We start from the raw sequence: 8,442 nt of genomic DNA on the forward strand, positions 1-8,442 counted from the left end.
TAAGAGCCCTATTCAGTTCACACACACACACACACACACACACTTTAGTAAAACGGCATGGTTCACATAGAGAGAATTTGGGGATAAATGTCAGTAAACTGCTGGCTATCCATCCAGAGTGCTTCCTTGCCTATGGCATGAGATGCTGGGATAAAAAAACTAAAAAAATAAATAAAAACTGTATGTATTTTTTGTACATACAGTATGTGTATTTACAAGATAATAAATATTTAATAAATGAAAGTACAGAACATAAAATGTAGAACAAGAACACCTTCATGTACCTCACTGATGACAAAAATAAAAAAACAAAAACAAAATAAAAACAAAACTATTTTCCAGTTAACACAACATTTTGTCAAAAATACTAAAGAAATGTGTCAAAAACTATATCCCAGCTTTGTAAGGTGAATGTGCCATATATACATACACTTCCACTCTCTATTCTTTTTCTATTCTATCTACTTGTTTTCTTTTTCATTTATTATAAAAAATGTGTTCTCTATCTATCTATCTTTTTTATTTATTTTATTTTTATTTTTTGCTGTGTGTACCGGGACTCTATTGTTCACATTTGTAAGTTGCTTTGGATAAGAGCGTCTGCTAATGACTAAATGCAAATGTAAATATATATCAATTAATCAATGTGGTTTGAGTTTTGTTTAAATGGAAACTAAATCTTCCAGCGTCAGTTTGGCTCAAACCAAGGCGTGAGCACATTACAGTAAATGGTTGTGGTAAGCTAGGCTGTGTGCTGGGATGTTACGCTGCCAGCTGGTGAGGAGCCCAGGAGAGAAGCACTCTGCTTTGATGGAGATGAAAAGAACTGCAGACTTGGGCAGATAAAGTTTTTGGGCAAAAGTCTCCTGTAATGAGAGAAGCAGTGGTCGACGGTAGATTTTGAGGGACTGTAATGCTGAAAACCGTGTGTAATTATACACAGAGATGATAGAGTCCCAGCAGAAAAAGGCAAACAAGGGTGTTACAGATTATACCGTTCTTACAGAAACTCCAATTACAGCACTGTGAAATGCTGAGAAATGCTGAAAGTAATTGCGTTGATTGCAATGATTTAGAAAGTCTTGTCCCACTCATTTATACCACTATGCACAATAACACAAAGTGATGTAAATGTCATGTATGCAGAGTTTAGGTCAAGTCACCTTTATTTCTGTAGCGCTTTATACAATACAGATTTTTTCAAAGCAGCTTTACAGTGATTAATCAGAAAATACTGATTCGGTGATACAAACAGCTGGAAAACAATAGTAAACAGTTTGTTTGTTGCTGATTCGGTTCAGTTCAGAGACATTTTGAGACTATTAAAAAAAACTCCCATGAAGCGGCCGAGACCTTACACTCTACAGCGACAGAAGACAGTCAGCAGTAGTTGATGCAGAAAGAGTTACTACATAAGTCAGACGGAAAGAAAGAAGAAAGAGAGTTTGGATGCTTAAAAGGAATGTTGTAGCGTATAACAGAAGTAACTTGACTCTCCAGACACGAGCGAGCACAGACAAACGCTGACTGACATTTCAATAGCAGAAGATGGTTTTTATAGGGAAAGATGTCAAAAGAGAACATGAGTGCTGATGGGAAGCTGTAAGACGGGACAGAGATGGGACGGAGGGAGACGATCAGGTGACGAGGGAATAAGAGGACTGTGACAGAGGGGACACTTTTGACACATTTTTTAAATCTAGTTGTTATTATTATTATTTTATTATTTAACAATGTGTCAGTTCTGTTTCTCCATTAGCTGAACCCGGAAACACAGAAGGACTCTGGGGACTTGCTAATATGCTCACTGTTCTTCAGAGTAAATGAGTCAATGAACAAAACAAAGACTCCATTCTGTTTGAGGACGTGAAAGACTGGATGTGTGGAAAGAGAAAGGTCAGACTCAGAGGCAGACATAGATGAAGACTGAGTCAACGAAAGACGGCATTCATCGGAAAAAAGATAGGACTGAATGTAATGATTATTTCAAGATTTTTGGGGCAGTTCAATTCTGCAGCTCCTTCTTTTAATTAAATATATGAACATACAGTATACAGCAGGTAAAATAAGTATTGAACACGTCACCATTTTTCTCAGAAATATATTACTAAAGGTGCTGTTGACTTGAAATTTTCACCAGATGTGGGTAACAACCCAAGTAATCCATACATACAAAGAAAACAAAACAAATAAGTTCAGAAATTAAGTTCTGTGTAATAAAACTGAATGACACGGGGAAAAGTACTGAACTACTGAAATGTATTTAATACTTTGTTGGTAACGAGAGCTTCAAGACGCTCCTGCAGGAGAAGCTAGCGGCATGCGTTGCTCAGCTGTGATTCTGTCTTCAGATCTTGAAGGATCTGTGGATCTCTATGAACTCTGACCTTTAGTTCTTATTTTCTATTAGATTCACGTCAGGTGATTGTCTGGCCGTTCTAGCAGCTTTATTTTCTTTCTCTGAAACCCGTCGAGAGTTTGCGATCATGGTCACCCTTGTTTCATCTTCATCATCCTGGTTCTGTAGGTGCTGGGACGGAAGCAGCTGATATTAATTTCCACTGACGAGGGGCAAGATTGCTTTCTAATTACTGATAGATTTCAGCTGGTGTCTTGGCTTTCCATGCCTTTTTGCAGCTCCCTTTATTCATGTGCTCAATGCTTTTTCCCCGTGTCATTCCACTTTATTACACATAACTTAATTTCTGAACTTATTTGTTTTGTATTGATTACTTGGGTTGTTTCTGACTTCTGGTGAAAATTTCAAGTCAACAGCACCTTTAGTAATATATTTACTGAGAAAAATGGTGAGGTGTTCAATACTTATTTTACCTGCTGTATATATAAAACGTGCTATATCATCAAGCCGATCAACTTTCAAATTGACATTCAAATTTGAAAAGATTCAACATGTCCTCTAATGATAAAGCATTCTGAGGTCAGTAGATGTCGATCTTTCAAACCCAGGGCTGCCAGCTCTCACGCAGCAGACCCTGTTCTCACACGAAGATAAGCATTTTCTCATGCAGTGCCAGCGATGTTTGTCTGTATGAGTTCTTGTTTTTATATTCATAACATATGGTGTAGTTGTGGAATATCAGGCTGAGGAAGAAGAGTGCTGTGTTCACGAATATAAACATGACTCCAAATGTGATATTGATTCTTGTTCAAAAACAAGTAATGGCTTCCATTTCAGAATCGCTTTTGTGTTTTTGCTCTCTCCTCCTCTTTCCTACTGTGTTTAAAATTATGGGAGGTTCTTCCAGTTTGTCAAAAAGCCTGAAACAACTCATTTCAAATCATAACGCTCAGTTTGACTGAACGATTTTCAGACGTCAGAAGAATAACATAACGCTTGGCATTTTAATGTGATGTGGTAAATCTCTGGAAGAGCTCTTCTCAGTCCGCTGCATTCTTTTCCACCTGATTCTTTCTCTTTTCTCTTGTTTTCTGCTGTAACAATATGAAAAAAGACAACATATACTGCGCATTTCATCTCTGCTCTGCTCTCTGTATCACATGAAAACCTCCCCGGAGTGCACTGAGTCTCTCATTTACCCCACATCTCTTTCCAGGTCAGATGTGTTCAAATGTAACTCTTTCCCTTTTTAACTTGTAAAGCGTATTTGTTAAAATGATTTGAAATATTATCACTCAATGTTCCAGTTAATGAACATTTTTGATTTAAGGGCATATTACTACAGTTTTTGGAGATATTCATGTTGTTTAAAGTAATTTTTAATGCTTTTACACTTATTATTATTACTATTATTATTATTATTATTATTTTTAATGGTTGAAGGGTGAGTACCATAATTTCACCTCGTTGTGTCCAGTTTTTGAACCTGCTTTATTATAGAGGACTTGGGGAAAAAAGTGGATATGATGAATCATAGCGGAATAAATCCATAAATCCATAGCGGAAGTGTCTCCTATCTGTGAGCTACACAGGCATTTGGTTCCTGAATAAATCTGCATTTTGAACAAATTGACCGAGTGAATGATTCAATAGCCCATTCACAAAATCATGAGTCACTTGCTTCATTCCTGAATAAATCAGTTCTTTTGAGCAAACTGAATGATTCCATGACTCATTACTTAAGGCAGTGACGTACTGTAACATTTAGAGATAAGTTTGGCATGTACATGATAATGATGCATCAGCCAATGTGTTATTATAGGAAATACACAGAAATATTCTCTCATTTAGTTGTTATAACACAATGTGCTGGCTAGGGGCCTGGGTAAACGTTTACAGAATGTATAAATGACTTATGATGCAATTTTTACAATTATTTTTTCAATATATTTTAATATATTATCATATTATGACTTATAAACGGGAATGCCAATATTAACATATTTAGTGCCCATATTTGAATTAAAGGTATGTTATAATAGCAACACTATGAATGCTAATTTAATAATATCACTTAATTAGGTTGTAATGATCGAAGATGTGAACATGACTGAAATGTACATCTAATTCATGGAGAATAACCCCATTAATCACAGTAAGTATTAAAAAATAGTATCACTAGTTTCAACACAATATGGGTCCCTCTGTGCCAGTTCTGCTGGCTCATCTTAAGTCATTCTCAAAAGTCAAACTTTTTTCTTCTAAATAAAAACAACAATGAGAATGTGTCCAGAAATCCATCATTAACAAGCACACACAAAAACCTTTGATATTCAACACAATATATGGATGGCATAAATCACATTTTCCAGGGGCAAAAATCAGCTTAACTAACCTCAAAAGTGTTTTGACTGAATAAAACTCACAAATATTGACAAAATTAAAAATAGTCACCAAAAGTGTTGAGATGATATCTTGTGCCATCTGTGGTCGAGAGAGGAAATGAAAGTTGTCTTTTTACCCTACTGTTAGCACAGCTTTCCAAGACCACCCATCATTATGAGACACGTTTCTTTAAAGAGCAGCACACACACACACACACACACACACACAGTCTGGCATTTGTGGTTTACGGGGACTCTCCATAGGCGTAATGGTTTTTATACTGTACTTACTGTATGTGCTGTCGCCCTACACCAACCCTACACCTAAACCTACCCCTTACAGGAGACTACTGGCAATTTTTGAATTTCATAAAACACCGTTTTGTATGTTTTTTAAGCCTTTTGTTTTACAGGGACACATTTGAGTCCTCATAAACCATATATACCAGTACAAACACACACACACACCACAAAGACAATATAACATTTTAGCGACCATCTAAGATGAATGCACCGGTGAGTGTGTGATGGCAATATGAAAGGTGTGAACTTTATCAATGAAAATGTTCAGATGGGATGCCTCTCTCCTTTTATCGCCCATCATGTCTCAGAAAAAAGAGTAATATTAAACTAATTGAATCTCATCTCAAAGTAGACTTTTCATTTAGTTTTGACACTCTTCCGGTTCAAGCACGATACAGATGATCCTGTCATTAATATGGAGCGCTTCAGATTTCCAGGGTTGTCAGAGACAGAAGTGCACTTCTATAGTGATGAACGCAGACTACTGTAAGAATAGCTCTGTGTTACCATTTGCTCCAGCAGCAAAAGAAAACCACACAACAGAATCTTCACACAGAGAGAAAGATGACAAATCCACCGTCATCGCTCAGGTGTTGTGCTCGCTAATGTTATTATGTTATTATATGTATTTAATGTTATTATAAGTATAATGGGCAATTTAACAAAGTATAGTGGCATATTTATTTATTGTGCAGTATTTAATTATGTGATGACATGCTTATGATTCAGCATTTTTCCATATTATAATTAAGGAGAGTGAAATCAAAGTGAAATTTAGTTAATCCTGGGGAATTTAATTTAAAAATAGATTAATTACTAATAGATTATTATCAATTTACTTATATAGTTCTACATCATAACAACCACACCACATGAAGAAACAATGGCTGAGCCCGTTCACCTGCTAGCGACACACACACACACACACACACACACACACACAGAGATAGGCGGGGACAGTTAAAAAGCAGAGAGCACTGCTAAAGGAACACAGAATTTTGAAGATACGTAAAGCACATCTTTGACTCAGACTCTCTGATGTTATATTAGCTCATGTTACGCAGCAGCAGGAGGCGCGTCAGACTAACAACACAACAAATAAACTGCAATGTCTTACTGTTCAGCAAACCGGTCCCAAGAACTGAATGGAATAGCAATTGTCCTGCTTTTACATTAATACTTATGTAACAATGTATAAAATAATGAAATATTCTGAATGATTCCATCAAAATGATTTCCAATTATTCATAATTATTGGACATAATAACGACACGCTGCAATGAAGAAAACACCCTTTTATTTCTGATAAGAGTTCCATCTGTCTCCAAGCGCACAAGACTTTAATCTACCGAGCTCCTTCACACACACACACACACACACACACACACACACAAGGCCAAGGTGTGTTCAGGCTGTGTTTGGCACCTTATCACCAAGGTATTTCCATCACACAAACACACACACACACACACACACACACACACATCTGTGGAATGATCTCGTACCTTCACAGGCAGATGTAGAGGTTTTGGGCAGAACTCTGGCTCCTCTCTGTTGGTACGGTGACACGCCTTGTTCTCCGTCTCCTCTGTGTCTGTCTCTTTCTCTCTGTTCATCCCATCCGCTGGGTGAAGGCTGCTGGGATGCTGCAGTGAGGGAAACACACCCTTCTGCCTCAGCCTGAGCTCCGCCCACACGCCTCTGATTGGTGGAGGAGCAGAGGTGACATCATCTCTTTCTCTGTTCTTTCTGCTCCACCCATCCCCTCCCGTCCTCTCTTCCTCACAATGGAGAGGTTTGGGCTTTTCCTGTCCTTACCCCTGCGTGCCCCCCGAGCACTCCAGCAGAAACAAAGTCAACTCTCCAAGGCCTTTTCCAGAGAAGACAACCCTTAATTACCGTCTTCACAGCAGCCTCACTCCGCCCCTTCGTTAGATTTCCCTGCTCCTGTCACACACAACCACCTCGGCCTCCTTACTGTATCATGTACATTTATTTATACGCAATGGTGGTGGCAGTGTCTTTATTTTAGGAATATTAAGGAGTGCAAGCCATGTATCAGTTATAATACACGAATGGGAATCATCATCATGGAAATGATGTAATAAGAGGCCTACAAGGAATCTTAACAAAGAGGACGATTTTAAAACAAGATGTGGTTTTTGCATTTGAGTGAGAGATGTCAGCATCCTAGGTTCACTCTTGTGCGCTACACTGGAGTTGGCTTTGAGTGAAGGTTGTAATTATTGTTTTTTGGCTGAAATTGCATCCATCTATATTTAGACATCTATGGGTTTTCTAAAAAGCCAATAATGTTGTTCACTAGAACATGAATATGATTGTAAAAACACAATATGAGCAAAGCAGGCAGCCACCGTCCGTCCCCAACCCCCTGCTGCTCACCGAGAGCAGAGCTGACCACCAGAGCAGATGGAGGTGTGGGTGAGGGGTGACGCTTCTGCCTTTCTCACACACACACGTTCGTTTTTGTGAAAAGTGGGGACTCTCCATAGGCGTAATGGTTTTTATACTGTACTTACTGTATGTGCTATTGTCCTACACCAACCCTACACCTAAACCTACCCCTTACAGGAGACTGTCTGCTATTTCAGATTCTCAATACACTCCATTCTGTGTGATTCATAAGCGTTTTGAAAAGTGGGGACATGGAGTAATGTCCTGAAAAGTCACCTTCTCCTTGTAATACCTGTCATACCCTCATCATTATTCACATTTATGTCCTCATTTGTCACAAAAACGTGCACACTCACACACACACACACAGTGTGTGTGTGTGTGTGTGTGCGTGCATGCGTGTGTGTGTGTGTGTGCGCATTTTTGTGACAAATGAGGACATAAATGTGAATAATGCAGAAAGTCTCCTGTAAGGGGTAGGTTTAGGTGTAGGGTTGGTGTAGGGCAATAGCACATACAGTAAGTACAGTATAAACACCATTACGCCTATGGAGAGTCCCCACTTTTCACAAAAACGAACGTGTGTGTGTGTGTGTGTGTGTGTGTGTGTGTGTGTGTGGACGCACACGAGGATCAAATTGTTGTGCACGCTCACATTTGTTTCTAGGAGGTTTGGATTGATTCAGAGCTTTATTTTGGTAGTTGATAATCAGGTGAGGAATACGTGTCTCTCAGGTCCTATCAATAACTCTCTGTATATCACTCAATTTCAGCAGGATCTGTCTGGCTCTGTACCTCCAGTCCTATATATATTTTAATCGATCAGTATTTTTTTCTTGGTTTCCACTAAAACATATCAAACCATCCATCAAACAAGAGAAATTTACTTGAGAAAACCATGCTTTTTTGTTTGTGCAGTGTTAGCATTCTTCTGTTCTTTATTTTCTCATTTATTTCTACACGTTATGAGCTCTTTTCTTC

General features: G+C 38.3%; 1 protein-coding gene across 4 annotated transcripts in view; it reads right to left on the reverse strand.

Moving 5' to 3' along the window:
- l1camb (L1 cell adhesion molecule, paralog b) overlaps positions 1 to 6,697 on the reverse strand; it is a 44,183-nt gene extending 37,486 nt beyond the window's left edge. For all 4 annotated transcript variants that reach the window (XR_009268907.1, XM_058764163.1, XM_058764162.1 and 1 more), the window contains exon 1: positions 6,552 to 6,697. The gene's annotated coding sequence lies outside the window, so the exon portion shown is untranslated. The remainder of the gene's footprint in view (positions 1 to 6,551) is intronic.
- Between the last annotated feature and the right edge of the window lie 1,745 nt (positions 6,698 to 8,442).

The sequence above is a fragment of the Onychostoma macrolepis genome, chromosome 23 (genome assembly GCF_012432095.1).
Source record: "Onychostoma macrolepis isolate SWU-2019 chromosome 23, ASM1243209v1, whole genome shotgun sequence".
In the NCBI taxonomy this organism is placed as follows: domain Eukaryota; kingdom Metazoa; phylum Chordata; class Actinopteri; order Cypriniformes; family Cyprinidae; genus Onychostoma; species Onychostoma macrolepis.